The sequence below is a fragment of the Poecilia reticulata genome, chromosome 10, assembly GCF_904066995.2.
Source record: "Poecilia reticulata chromosome 10, P_reticulata-male-v2, whole genome shotgun sequence".
NCBI lineage: Eukaryota > Metazoa > Chordata > Actinopteri > Cyprinodontiformes > Poeciliidae > Poecilia > Poecilia reticulata.
In genome coordinates, this window is record NC_088839.1 from 5,079,250 (window position 1) to 5,095,532 (window position 16,283).

The following is a 16,283-nucleotide window of genomic DNA, read 5'->3' on the forward strand; positions in this document are numbered from 1 at the left end:
AGGCTGGGAAAGCTGGGCATTAATTAAAAAAAAGAACACTCTTCTACAGATACAAGTACAAAAAACATCTGTCACAATAAAATCAATTGACATCAGATTCACACACAGGGACACGGACACATGCAGCGGCGAAGCGTTCCGGCTCCTCTGCTGCATGCTGCTGCTCACTAACATTTCATGTCACATTTCCGGTCACAGGATCTCCCCAATGCCAAAACAGTTGAATGGATGTTGATCCATAAATATTTAATTGGCCTCTTGTCCCTCATCTCACCCTCAGGGAGTGGAGGGGGTAGGAGCCACCAAGCCCTCAGAATCTGAGTAAGCAGACACGACAAAGAGAACAAGCAAGACTCCGTATGTCGAGGGGCAGAGGAAACATAAACAGATGACTTCTACTTGCTAAAAAATTCCGAAGAAGGCATGTTTTTTCTGAATGAGTGGACGCATCGCAGCGTGACAGTGACGCCCCGTCGATGTTCACAGGAGAAATGTTGAGGAAGTCTCCTGAACAGAGGGGAGTTCATGATGCTCATGGTGATTGATGGCTGAACCACAGTTGGAATGAACGGAAGGAAGAAGCGGCACGATTCAGACCATCGCATTAAAATGTTGATTCAGTTTTTTAAGAATTTTACAAAAAGATGAGCAGCTGAACATATTTGCCACCCAGTTCATTCGAACGATGCCTTTCTGATCACCAGTGAAGCAGCAGCTCCGACTCTGACTCAACTTGACAAATGAATGATGTTCTCTGCTGTGGGGCGGCTTGTCTGGGGCGCATTGACATTTTCCAATGAAGTCATCCTTCACACTCCTATAAATACATCTTTATTGACAGAGAGTCATTAACGAACATGCAGGAGACACGTATGTTCTCAGCTTCAGAGCTTCATTCTGAAAATGTCAGTCTATCATCATTAAGCTGGAAGACAAAGAGAAAGTGATAAGGTCAACTCTGGCAAAGTTGTTCGTTTATCACTGGGCTGATAAAGAGAAGAAGAAAAACAAAAGATTTTGATTGTTTTTCTTTTACAAATACATATCTGAAGAATCAGTAAACAAATTCAATCCTAGATGATAACTAATCAATGCCAATATATCACATTAAGTTATGTGTTATTATTATTATCTATGATCAGAGGTGGGTGAAACTGGTCATATTTACTTGAATAACTCTTTTGGGGGGAAAAATGTACTTATAGGAGTACGGCACTGTACTTTTTACTCTTACTTGACTGATTTAATATTTTACAAAATAGATTTCAGAGATGAAATTAGACTCTTAAGATTTCTGGAACATATAAGATTATGTTTACGTGAATCAGAGCATAGTTACTCAGCATTTTCTTATTATTTCGTATTAATAAAAAAGTTTTTAGGTTTACTTGTTTATGTATCTATATGAAATTAAAAACCCATTACTGTCCACCACAATAAGTAATAATTGTCCCTGCCCCCTGGCTAAATTCCTCTGGTCTGCTAAAATGTGTTGACAAAAGGAAGACAAAGTCAAAAGTGATATTTTAATCGTTAATTTCTTCCAACTGGAAGTGAGGTTAATGTTTATGGTCACCCAGAGTCATGACTTACAGACATTGTGAGTTGTTGTTTCCAAGGATGTCAAGCACATGGAAATAAAAGAAAAATGAAGAAGATGTGGCTACTTGAATGTTGGCACTCATCTAAAAAAGATCAGCAATGAAAAGTTTAAGAAAATTGTCCCCTGCTCATTTCCAGTGTCTTTTCCAATAACTAACCTGTTGTTCATCGCTTTTCCCAAAGGAGTCGTTCCAAGTTCCATGGCTGCAACAAAAGCAAGACTTTCACCAGACGTGGCGCGATATTTCTCCCTGACAGGTTTAATATAACCCAGATTAAATCTCTCCCACACTCATATTCATCCAAGATTGATGATATGAGCAAGTTCTGAAAGTGCCCGAAACAAATTTACCCTTGTTGAAAGCTTTTCTGGGGCCATGATTAAAATGAATGTTGCCTTCACAGTGACTGGCTCTTTTAACTTTTCTCTGTTGTGAGCGCTACTATATGAAGTGCCAGAGGTGCAGCGAGGAAGAAGCGATAAATAAGAGATGGATCTTGACAGAAGATGCAGATGAGAGGAAGAAGGAGGAAGGCTGAGGATGGGGAAACTGTGTCTGAATTGCAAGTATGCAAGTGTTTTTGACGGATGATTGTTTTGTGGATGACAACTTCTTCTTCATCATCTCTTTCTTCCCTCTTTAGGAGTTCGCTGTTACCCCAATCCTCAACAGATGAGGCACCCTGGTGATGCTTTGTTTGCTTGCTTTCTTCTTTCTAAGAGGTTTTTCTACATTTTCATCCTACTTATGAATTTAATACACGAGTTTAACAGATGTTTGCTGTGTAATTCTTCTTCTTTGGGTTGTAGAAAAGAACATACCCAAGTCTGCAGTTCTCAATAGACAGGTCTAGCAATGTCAATGCCAAAGATAATAAAAGATGTTGCCTATGTTGCACACTAAATAATGAATCAGCATGGTGTGGCAGATTACTTTATTTAAGATGATAGTTTACAGACAGATACGAGAGCAACGAGAGTCTCTGCAAATCAACTAGTCTTACATTGCTGAATTGTTGGCTTGCTTCATATGAATAATAAATATTTTTAACCTGGCTCAATTAACAAATTATTAATAACTTTTGCTCAAAAATCTAATAATTCCCCCTAGTTTACTTATTAGCACACAAACAATTACAGCAGCACTATCCTATAAGTCCCAACACTGAGTAAGCTAGCTACCAGCTAGCTGTTACAGCGATGACTCGGTGTTGGCTAGCTTAATAGAAATAAGTATTTACAGTATGACTCAGATAATAAAATGTTAACTTTTTAAAATAAATTATTTCACCCTCACTCCTCTTAGCGCTCAAACAATCATAGCAGCATTATAGCTCTGAATTACTGTTGGCTTGCTTCATAGAAATAAATATTTACAACATGACTCAAATAATAAAATGTTAACTTTTTAAATAACAAGTAATTCCACATTAGCTTACTACTTAGCACACAAACAATTATAGGAGCAGTATCCTGTAAGTCCCAGCACTGAGTAAAGCTACCAGCTGTTACAGCGTTGAATCTGTGTTGGCCCATTTTATAGAAATAAGCAGGGGTGAAAGTAGTTTTCAATTCTTGGGGGTACTATGACAAAAGTATAAAGCACACTTTGGAGTTTCTATGCTGGTGAAATTTTTGCGACACGATAAAAGCTGTGTAGCTCTTGAATTGCTACAAAGTGGAGCTGTATTTCCCTCAGCCCACTGGCTGCAACGTTGACACGTTGATGCCTTGAGACCTAAATTCTGAACATAGCCTTCCACATCGGGTTGATGGGGTAACAGGTCCAGAAGGGAACCACAGATAACTCTCCCAGGCCAGACTAGACACATAGACCATCTTCATCAGTTCATTTCAAATCCTGAATCATATTCAAAAACAATCTATTATTAGTAATATTTTCACCAAAAGCTGCTACTGCTGCTCATCTGATGGAGACATAAGAGAGAAGCTACAATTCTTTTAAAAACAGATATAAACATTTGTTTACCAGTTGGTTTAATAGTTCAAATACAAGAAAACTGAAAAACCAACAGACTCATAACCAGTTTACAGGAAAGCATAGAAATGGACTCATTTATCTCCTTCCCGGCTATCAACAATGTGGGCTGCTGATGATGTGCTGCTGTTGGTGTCGAGCTCTCAGTTACACAGAAAAAGCTGGAAGACATTACGTTCTGTCTATGGTTTACGTTTCCGCACCGTACAGAACAAATGTGTTCGAGTGGGTTGTTTAAAACCCATCCAATGTGGAGCGGCAGCGTCATTTCTTTGGGAACATCCTTTATTCTTTTTCTATACTAACGTGTAAAATTATTAAACCAAAATAATTTCTTTGCTCTTCTCTAAGCAGGCAAAAGTTCTTGTCACAATTTCCAACAGCAGCAGCAAATGTCTGTAAGTTACATTTAATTTTATTTTAAAGATATTGCTGCTCTCAACCCATGGCGTTCAGTTTGTCACCTAAAGATCGACTCAAAACCTTCCGCGATCGACATATTGCAGCCCTGCTCTAGCAAAGCATGAAGAGTTCAGAAACAATATGAAATAGGAAAACATTTATTTTTTAACTGATTAAGTCGTGTTTTAGATTGTTCTTGAAAAACTAATCAGTCACGGCTAATTAGTGGGCGCTCTCACGGCTGCACGGTGAACCCGTTGAATTTTTACAGCAGACAGCCGCTCCCCTCTCTTGCAGGTACTGCGTACCCCCGCTAAATCTTTTAGGGGTACGCAGTACCCTGCCGTACCCCCTTACTTTCACCCCTGGAAATAAGTATTGACAACCTGACTCAAGTAATAAAATGTTAATAACTTTTTCAAATAACATATTATTTTACCTTAGCTTACTTCTTCTAGTGCACAATTACCATTCTGTAAATCCAAACATTGAGTTAGCTACCAGCTTACTAGCTACCAGCTAGCTTACTCAAACTGACAAATATTTAACTACACATTCAGGGATAAAAAGCCATCTTTCCTTAAATTAGCATGGACTTCTACGATACTTACACAATTACTTTAATTACTAATTTGTATTTACCTGCAACTACATGTTTATTGCCACCCTCAGTCTTAATCGGAGGGTGATGAGTAATTTCTTTATCAAAACAGAACAGTCATCAATTTTAATAAAATAAATACAAAGGGAGCAGGGTGTAATGATGTCCAAAATCCATTCCGTCATAGCAAGCTTTTACCTCTTAATTAATGAGGCACAATTAATTAAATAATGTTAGCAGTTGTGTTTTCTGTGAGTTGTATGTATGTACAGCTCATCTGGTGCAGAACTCCAGCCGTGCTGAAGACTTCCTCTGAACTCGCTGGAGACTGGAGGGACAGCGGTGATACTTTCCAGAAACCAAGGCTTACAGGAAATTCCCTCACTTGTCAAACAGAACTTATTTCCTGCATGTTTAGTAATTTCGTGGACACATTTGTCAAGTGACATATGGAGTGTTATGCAAAAGTCGGTACAGTATGAAACTTGAAGTAAACCAATATATTAGACCTTTATTTTTTTTTTTGCGGGCAGAGTTCAGGTAGAACTTGTAACCTTGAGATATGATGGATTCTGTTTGCATCCAAGTAAAGAGAGAAAAAAAGACTGAAATGGCCCCTGAAGTGAAAGTTATGACTAGGAAAGTCAGATATCCATCATGACTACAAAATCCAATATGGCTGCTGCTTGTATAAAAATTAGTGATCATAATAAAGTTATAATTCACTCTGTAGGTGGTTTGTACACCATTAGTTCCTCATATAAAAAAGGTTTGTGTGTTTGTCATACATATTTGGGGATGTTGATATTAAATATCAGCTTTCCAGTCTATTATATTCATGCAATAGAAAGACTAAAAATATATATATTTAGCAAAATCTTTGGTTCAGTTTCTTAGATATTTGTTTTGATCTCATATGTATTCAAAATTGTAATATTTTAAGCCGTTGTAATTGCTAGTTTTGTTTCTTTTTTTGACCTTTGCAAAATATAAAGGGCATTATAAATAAAATGTATTATTATTAGTAGTAGTAGTAGTAGAATAAAAACAAAAAAAACTGATGAAAACAGCTTTAGTACTTTTCTTTTATATGTCATAAAAAATGCAAGCGTGAAGATTTCTGCAATCTTTTCGTCTTTGTTTAATAATTGATGATACATCAAACTTTCCTTAGAGGTTTCTTCAAGCTTTGTAAGATTTATGCAATTTTTTTAAACCTAACAAAGTATCATTTGTACTTCCACATGAAGGGGCCTACGCTATGTTTACCATCGCTGCAGGTCATATAAGGAGTTCACCGGAGGACACAGCCAGAATACAGAGCAAAGACATATTTTTAATATATGCTAACGTATGACTTTAATTAGTTGTGTGTGTAATGTGAGGGCTTGTGAAGCGGCGCCGTGTTCCGTACTCCATTAACACTCTAATTATCTTCTCAGATGGTTTTTAGGATTCTCTGCAGGTTGACTTCACCCAGTGAACAGTGTGAAATCAGTTCACATAATCTGTGAGAGCTCCATGTTGCAGTGCAACATTTGTTGACTGGATTTTAGTAAACCGACGTGGTTGCTTGTCAGAAGCAACCACGTTGACGTGAGCTGCTCTTCCAATAAAAATGTATGTAAAATGTCATCGATGCTCCGCTAATGTCGAAAAAACACAATTTTGCAATTGAATAAATTTGTTTATGTGGTGTTGTTAGAAAACAGTTTTGCGAAATAAATCAGGTTTAATACAGCTGAAAAACCGCACCTAAAACTGCACCAAGACTTTTTTTTTTATCAGAAAACGAGTTGTTTCAAAATTGACGTTTCCATTTAGCAAATTCATTTCCGAAGGTTAAATTGTGCAATGATACGGCCCATGGAGACGCAGCTATATATTCGAGGTGTTTCATATCAACAGTCCCTACTGACTCCAACAGTCATCGTACGTTTTCTGCCTTTTTATCTCCCTATTTGTGTGTCTGTAGATGGTTTTGACAAGAAAGTGTAGACTACTTGCCGTCCCTCCTAGTTTCCGTTGCACTCCGAGCCGAGTCTGTTTCCTTCCTTTGTATTTTATCTCACTGAGGAAAACGACTCCTGGGAAGGATATTTACAGATAGAGAAGAAGGCGCGACATGAGATGAAGTCAACATTACCGTGGGATCTAAATCATGAATTCAAAGAGCTTTCAGCATGGCGAGCAGACGGTTTACTCTCAGCCATTATGTGAAGAAATGGTAAATCTGCTGAGCTTTGGCCTCAGTAGTCATTCTCCGACATTTTCAAAGAGTCAATCCCGACGCCTCATTGCTGCCAATATGCCAACTGGAGTGGAATGGTGGCGAGAAATGACTTCATAAACATCACTTTCTCTTCTTTTTTCTTTTTTGAAAAACATAAATAAGAAACTCATTACAACAACATCCAACTGAAACCGACAAATGTTACATTTTGTCAAATGTCATCATTAAAATCATCAAGAATATCCATCAGTAAGTGTATGGATCTATGTTTCACCTGTTTTTTACTCAAAGGCAGCTCTAATAAAGTCGGGGTTGTAGGCTTGAGTTAAAGGAAATCGGTGTTTCTGCAGTTTTTCGGGTTTTTAGAAGTTTGTTCCAGATTTGTGTAGATCAGGTGTGTCAAACTCAATTTCAATTCGTGCCAAAATCTGAATGTTGGCCGGTTGTGCCAAAATGTATTGATACAACCATTAAACTGTTAAACATATTAATAAACAGCTGTCCTTACAGGATTTCATGATTGTTCTTTTTGTAATCAAAACACATCTTGTGATGCCAATTTAGAAATATATGTTAGGATTTTTTCTGATATGTTTTCTGATGTTTGATGTCAAATGTAACTTTTCATTAATCGCTGTATTGATCATGGACTATAACTTCACATCGAGTAAGGCTGAGGCAGCAGTCAGTTAAACCCAATGTTTTTGACCAATTTTGAGACAAAATTGCTGAAAAATCAGAAGAAATGTGGGGATTTGTTGATTTTGTGTAAATTTGGAGGATTTGTGAAAACCTGGAGGGACTTATTGATGTAACTTGGAGTCTACAGGGCCACATAAAAAGCTACAGTGGGCCAGATTTGGACCCCAAGCCTCGAGTTTGACACATTTGGTGTAGATCAGTTTAACAGTCCCATGTAAGATTCCTGTTCTTTAATTCCCACCAGGGTAGTTTGTTTGATAACTACCACTGTAATACAGAACAGCAGTGTGTACAGCGACAGACTTAATCTGAATGATTTGGTCAATTTTTTTCTTCCTATTTTTTTTTTTTTTTGTGGAGATGGAGCAATTTCCATGTAAAGTGAAGGCATTTCAAAAACTTTCTTTACTTAATCCATAATGAAACTTCAAGCACACTGTTCTTTCCAGTGAGTCAGTTTTATTAAGGCAAGACGCCTCACATGTTCAACATTCGCCACATTAAATCTGAAATCTGTGGTTATGCTGTGAAAAGTTGGATTATTGCAAAAGTCACGCTCCATAAAAACTGCTGCTCCCATTGCTTTGAGCTGCTGTCTGTCGGTTTAAAGCCACAGTGTATGAATACATGAATAGGACCTGCATGGAAAGCTTGTACATTAGGTTTATGTCATTTTTGCAGTTAAACAAAAAGTTTGTATAGCCTCCACGGTGCTGAGTGGGTTCTGTAATCCTCAAAGCCATTACAATGCCACTTAAACCCCTAAAGCGTGGAGGGAAATCAGTGGGTGAAACAAAAAATACATTTTCAGGGTTGTTTTTTTTTCCTTTTTATTTATTTTTTAATAAAGTTGCATTATTTTGATGCACTGTTGGAAACAAGGTGGCTGCTTCCTGCCTGGCTAAATAGCTGAGTGACTGATTAAGTGACCCGGCGCCGAGTTAAAGCCCAGAAATCCTACTGCTATGAGTGACGTGTTGACAGCGTTGTAAATGAAATCCAGCATTTTTCCACCTGCATGCCACTTGGGTGATGTGTCACAACGTTTCTTTTTTTTTAATGAGATCTGCATTTAGAGAGAGAAATATTACAGGTCTTATGATGCTTTTTTGTTGTCCATATCAAATATTTCATATGATAAAACACAAACATTTTGTGACTATGTTCAGTTTATCTGCTCAGCAATAAACTAAAAAATTGACCATCTTATTGCAATCAGCAAAAAGAGAAAGTGGATCAGTAAATGGATCATTAGCTGTTCAACAGGCATACTGGTAGGTATTTTCCCAGAACCTACATAAAAGAACCACAGACAACGTATATGAATTTTATGACCAAGCTTTTGCAAAAGGAGAAAAACTCTGTCAACTGCTCCTCTGAGCCGTTCACAGAGCGTTCTCAAGATCTTTGGGTACAGCTGGTCTTTTATTATCAAACTTCAAAGAGGGAGGATAGGCAAGATAGCCAGCAGAGGAAAAACAGCAAAGGTCGTAAAACAATTTACCTAAACACAGCAAAGGTCGTAAAACAATTTACCTAAACAACTAGCAACCCAGTTCCAGATGCAACATCTGATCTACGGTCTGAGCCCGGTTCAAATCTCGGTCAAACTGTTTCACATGAAGATGAACAGGCAGCTGTGACCCCCAGTTTAGTTCATACACACACTAAAGAAGAGAACACTTTAAACTGACTAACATTAGACTGAATATGAACTAAAGTAACACCAAAATGATAATACCAAAATATCTCTATCACCTACGCTAATCGATATAGCGCTGAAGAAATACTTCCGGATATTTTATTCTTAAAATGTACATCAACATATAGGATGACTTATTTTCCAAGACAATGTTATGATTATCTTTCTGCATATTTGTTACAATTTAGCTAAAAGATTATAAGTAGAAAATTGTGTATTGGACTCACAGGACTGTAAGCCAACAGCTATTGCCAATGCGCCCTCTGGTGGATATAATTTGCAATGCTCCTCGGAGGAGGTAAGCCAGTGGAACTGCTCATATCACTGGTGGCTGGCTGACACATTGATATCTTCTGAAACACCGGTTGAGACCGCTCTCTCTTTGCAAAGTCCAGTTCTTCAGAAAAATGTCCAACCAGAAAATAAATTTCAAATTATTCCTGAGAATAAGTCAGTTTATCCTTTTCCATCAACCGTTGTGGACAAATAAATAAATAAATGAATAAATTCAAAAGTATTGAGCGCCGAACAGATAGTTGAAGATGTGCGTCACTAACTTTCTAGCAAAAATACCATCAAATCACAGAGCGGAAAATGTCCGACGTCATAAATTACCTTCTCTGGGCTATCTGTTCCGGAAGTACTATCCGTACCGTGAACTAATATGCGCATGTGCAAACAGAAATACTTCCAGGGATGGTATTTTTGATTTTTGTATGTCATTGTAATTGTGAAAATAGTATATGAATTAAAGAAAGTAAGAATTACATTAATTTAATAAGATAAAACTGTTTTAACTGTATGTTAAAACAGTTTTATCTTATTAACACAAACGTGAGGAAAGATAGTGTAATAAATTAGTGTTTCCCATAACACTTGGTAGTCCAATAATATCCTTAATCTCATAAAAGATGTGATTGTTCTAAAACTAGCAGGCTTCTTTGTCTGTGATGAGTCCACCAGAGGGCGCATTGGCAATAGTTGTTGGCTAACACTCCTGTGAGTCCAATACTTATAATATTTTAGCCTTTTAGCTAGTGGGGATGGTATGCTGCTGACCTCAACTCAGGACATAGTGGGCCGGTGGGTGGAATACTTCGAAGACCTCCTCAATCCCACCAACATACCTTCTGTTGAGGAAGCTGAGCCTAGGGACTCTGGGTTGGGCTCTCCAGTCTCTGGGGACGAGGTCGCCGAGATGGTCAAAAAGCTCCTCGGTGGCAGGGCCCCGGGGGTGGATGAGATCCGCCCGGAGTTCCTTAAGGCTCTGGATGTTGTAGGGTTGTGTTGGCTCACGCGACTCTGCAATGTCGCATGGACATCGGGGACAGTTCCCCTGGATTGGTAGGCTGGGATGGTGGTCCCCCTGTTTAGGAAGGGGGACCGGAGGGTGTGCTCCAATTACAGGGGGGTCACACTCTTAAGCCTCCCTGGTAAGGTCTATTCAGGGGTCCTGGAGAGGAGGGTCCGTCGGATAGTCGAACCTCGGATTCAGGAAGAGCAGTGTGGTTTTCGTCCTGGTCGTGGAACACTGGACCAGCTCTACACCCTCAGCAGGGTCCTGGAGGGTGCATGGGAGTTCGCCCAACCAGTCTACATGTGTTTTGTGGACTTGGAGAAGGCGTTCGACCGTGTCCCCACGGGGGGCCCTCCGGGGTTCTCCGGAAGTATGGGGTATCGGGCCCTTTGATACGGGCTGTCGGGTCCCACTATGACCGGTGTCAGAGTCTGGTCCGCATTGCTGGCAGTAAGTCGGGCTCGTTTCCGGTGAGAGTTGGACTCCGCCAAGGCTGCCTTTTGTCACCGATTCTGTTCATTACCTTCATGGACAGAATTTCTAGGTGCAGCCGAGGTGTTGATGGGATCCGTTTTGGTGGCTTTAGGATCGCATCTCTGCTTTTGCGGATGATGTGGTCCTGTTGGCTTCATCAGGATCTGCAGCTCTCACTGGAGAGGTTTGCAGCCGAGTGTGAAGCAGCCGAGATGAGGCTCAGTGCCTCCAAATCCGAGGCCATGGTCTTGAGCCGGAAAAGGGTAGAGTGCCTTCTCCGGGTCAGGGGGGTCGTCCTGCCTCAAGTGGAGGAGTTTAAGTATATGGGGATCTTGTTCACGAATGAGGGAAGAAGGGAGCGGGAGATCGACAGGCAGATTGGGGCAGCGTCTGCCGTGAATCGGGCGCTGTACCTGTCCGTCGTGTTGAAGAGAGAGCTGAGTCAAAAAGCGAAGCTCTCGATTTACCGGTCAATCTACGTTCCCACCCTCATATATGGTCATGAGCTTTGGGTCATGACCGAAAGAACGAGATCACAGATACAAGCGGCCGAAATGGGTTTCCTCCGCAGGGTGGCTGGGCTCCCTCTTAGAGATAGGGTGAGAAGCTCAGTCATCCGGGAGAAACTCAGAGTATATTTGATATGGACAACAAAAAAGCATCATAAGACCTGTAATATTTCTCTCTCTAAATGCAGATCTCATTAAAAAAAAAAGTTGTATTCCTGGTAGGCATTCCCAGTGCTATAAAGAAGAGACCAAAAGGTTTGTTGATGGAACTAACGGGGTCAGCTCTATAACAGTCGTTGAAGTTTTCCTGCGTAAAGAGAGGATGATGGATTTTGTCTACAAAGAACCTGGGTGAGTATTATGCATTTTATCAATACATGTAGCACAGTTACAAGCCCGGCGGCATGGACGGTCATTGTGGGACATTGCCCGCCCACAGAGTCAGCCGTGCCCCCCCCTGGACTGGAAACTGTTTGTTGTTTTTACCTTGAAGTGGCCAACTATCTGTTATTCCTATATCTTTGTTCAGCTACGTAGATTCATTTTGCCCCCCCCCCCCTAATATAAGTCGATGCCCCCCCTGTTAAACTTGTCTGGAGCCGGGGCTGCATATTGTAAAGGTTTGGACTTGTCCTAACTGGACTTCTTCTTGTGATAGCAGCAGCATTCACTGTTAAATGCCCCACATAATTAATTACTAGTATTTTAATTGATGAATAAACAGCGCTCTGTAAACTGTGTAAACTCACTCTCTCCTCACTTCGCCCCTCATCTCTGCATGTGTCATATTATAACGGTGATACTGATGTTGACGTCAGGGCTAAACAGGACCTCTGTAATAGATACAACACATAAAAATTTATTTCAGGAATGATTTGTAAAAGACAGGCACACATTTTAATGTATTCAGTGGTAAATTGTTTTCTAATTTGGACTGTAAGATTTGCTTTTGAATAAAAGCACAGCAACAATTGTGTTTCCAGCTACTCCAAAATGAGGATGAACGCAAAAACTTTAATAAACTTTCTTTTATTAGTCCATTAACAAATAAATTCTAATAAATGTGTTTTTTTTTCTGTAAAAAAAAAAGGAAACAAAATTATCCTGAAACAGGCTTTGACCCGGCCAATTGAGTACACAAATATAGAGTTCTGTTATAGCCTAGAAAAAACCAGGCCCTTGTTCTACGCTTAGCTTCGAATAGAGGGTCTGGACCCTCAGTCCTCTCGGTCCGACTTGAATTGCTCAATATTTGGAACATGGACTATACATGTTGGTTCATATGTTGGTGGAAGTTCATTTCCTCCAACTAAATTTCTAAACTAGACTATGAAAAAAATTGACATCATTGTTTACAACTCCTTCTGCCTGGTTGAAATTAAATGAAAGAAATCAAGCTTAATGGAGGAAATCCCAGCTGGCGGATTAAAGAGAGATGAGAATTGAGCGGAATTGCCTGGGAAGGTGACGGCCAGGCTAGCTCCATTGTAGCTCCAGCTGTTTGTTTAGAGTCAGAATTTTCTTCCAGCACTTCCTGTATGTAGCTCAATTCATTTTCCCATCATCTATGACCCATTTTGTTATCACTGCAGAAGAAAAACATACCATTCCTTATCATAATGCTGCAACCACCATGTTAAACCAAGGAGATGATGTGTTCACTTTAATGTGAAGGTTTAGTTTCTGTTTCAAACAAAAAGACTAAAGCACCTTCTTCTTCTTCTTCTTCTTCTTCTTCTTGCTTACGACAAACTTTACGCTTACCTTGGAAAAATGAAAACACTGTAGAATATTTATATCTCCTAACCCTCCGTAACCTTTCACCCCAAACCTGGCAGAAAATCCTCTACATACTTTATTCATCAGTGATATTCCTTCCTGCTCCAGAAAGCAGCCCAGTATGACCTGGTTGTGTTATTACTTTAGCAACAAGCTGCCTCAGATCAAGCTTTGTATCTGATATGTGTGTGTGTGTGCGTGTGTATGTGTGTAGAGGACAGAGAAAACCTTGAACTGCTTTACTTCCAGAAGATCCCGCTCCATGTGCATGTATTTCAGTAGCACGTATGCGTGTGTGCGTGCGTGTGTGTATGAATATAGATTTTGGCTCCAGAACGCGGCTCCCACATTCCTTGTGACCTGTATTTGCTTCACACAACAAATATCGGATTACACTTCCACGTGCCTGTTGCAGTACAAAAGGCTCAATAAGCGCTGCTCCTCCAGGCTTACTGTAATTGTTTCAGTTATGGTTAATTAGCTTCTGTACTCTGAGGATTCAATCTCATATCGATAAAGGGAGAGGGGAAAAAAAAAGTGTGCTGACCCACAGGTGCCTTTAAATTAAAGAAGCATACACTTAAAGAAATAATGAGCTGACATGAAGCCTGCTTGTATTCATGACTTATTAATAAATGGAATAATAGGTTTAATTACTTCAGAAAATAACATGTTCACTGTGAAGACTGGCACCTTCTGTAACCATAGCTCGTATTATTGTTTGACTGATTTACCAATGAACAGAAAATGCTTATATCAGAAATCTGTCCTGCAGAATGACCGTTTGATCATGACAGTGAAAATATCTTTTTTTCAGTTTAATATGCATACATGGCTAAAGCTTCTGTCAGATTGTCTCAGGACAGCCGTGGCTGCAGTTCTTGTCTAATAGCAGAACTCATTTTTTATTTAGCGCTTCTTCTACATTTGAAAACACATAGCGTGCTTAGCTTCCCCTAAGTTCATTTTTCCAAATAAATTCTAAAGTGTTAATTTACTTAAGTGTGGCTACAATGTTATAGCGTACCATCATCAGCATGTCAGTTACAGCCGTGACTGCAATTTAATGCTAACAGCAGAACTCATTTTTTTCATTTTTAACTTTCAAAACATTCAGCGAGCTAAAGAAAGCCACCCTGGTAAGCTATCACCATGATGGCAGCATATCACCATCACCATGTGAAAGGCAGTCATGGCTACATTTTAATTCTAACAGCAGAGCTCATGTTTTGTTTAGCACTTTTACTAACTTTGAAAATGTTTAGCTTCCATAAAATAATTTTTCAAGCACTAACCTACTTGGTTGTTTTGTAAATTTCAGTGGAAAAACTTTCAATCTCACTCGCCAATAACCATTCTGATGATGTTCCAATACATTTACGTATCAGCTATCATTCATGGTGGCCAGTAACAGAAACAAAAACCAGTAGTGGGCACAATAGCTGAGCAAGAATTATGTGACAGTTTCGATGCTGTCTTTGCATGGCATCAAAAATCCATAAAGTTATGTTTTAAAGTCATCCTGTTTAAACAGTGGTGCACAGAGAACCTGACCAAGTTTTACTCAATATGTGGTCGAGAGGAGTGAGTTGGCTGAAGATGTTGTAGCTGAAGTAACATCAATGCTTTTCAAAAATAATATTTATCAGACATGTACAATGATGAAAACAGCTCTGGTTTTAATGCAACGCTATGTAGAGTGCATACGTACCCTGTGTACTCCACCAGCTCTTTGGCTGAATAGGAAAACAATGTTTTGAGTATGAAAAAAACATGTTTTAAATCTAAATTATTGTAGTTGCCTCTAAATATTTTTTTTGTAATTATAAATTCCAATGCTATCTAGGTAAATTAAGGACAAAGTAGGAGGGAAAGAATCTCAGCTCAATTTTAACCAAAAAAACACAAGAAAAAGAAATCCTAAAAAAAAAATACAAAAATGAAATATCATCTGATTAGAATGATGGTATCTGAAAATTGTAAAAGAAAAACAAAGTAATTGAAGAAATAACATGAAGAATAACCAAAAGCATCAGTCCTTAATAAACCAGCTAACAGACATATTTTTTATTAATTACAGGCCCGTTTCTTTGCTACTGCAGCTCTTCAATATTACTAGAATATTTGAAGAAGAAGAAAAAAACAAATCTGACTTCTTTATGTACCTAGAACTCTTGTAAGGCCACACAATCTCCACTGCAGTTACTTCCAAATGCACCTCGGAGACTATTTTTCACAAAAGAATAAAGCCCTTCTCTCCAATCTTTTTGTGCATTGTCGTGGGATTTACACAAATGTTCAGCAGCCATGGAAGAAGCTCTTCTAAAACGCTGCCAAATCTTCTTTGAGGAGTGAAACATGTAGCCTTTGAGAAGGGGAATAATTCCAATGTGAAAACAGTTATGGAGAAAACATCCCAGTAACAGCATTAAAATAGGATTCAAAGCAAAAGCAACTGTCCAGCCAGACCAAATCCCAGTAAAGTACAATGAGTTTTGTGTCTGTAAGGTAACAAAAACATGGAAAGTAGAGGTGTGCCGATTTATTGGCCACTGATCATAGTTGGCCAGTTTCCGTGAAAAGTGTATGATCAGTAATTGCCGATCACTGTCTCTTGTTGCTGATCACCAGAACCGATCACCTGCATCTCACTTCGCAGCCTGCCTGCGCAGCTGATCTAATCTTTTCTTCACACTGCTTAAGCGCGCCACAACAAATCCTATGTAGTATGGAACTTCAACGCTCTGAATCGGCGTCGTTTGTGTGTTGCAACGCAGAAAAACCTCGGGGGTGAAGCACGTCAAAATGCATCAACACAACCAATCTAATATGACATTTAAAAAACAAACACTTGACGGAGTTTGGTTATATTAAGGCTCACTGCAGGACAAAAAGACATAAAGGCGGCCAGATAACAGGTGAAGCAACTACCAACATTCACCGGAAGAGCATGATGGTCAGAAAGCAGATAACTTGCAAAAT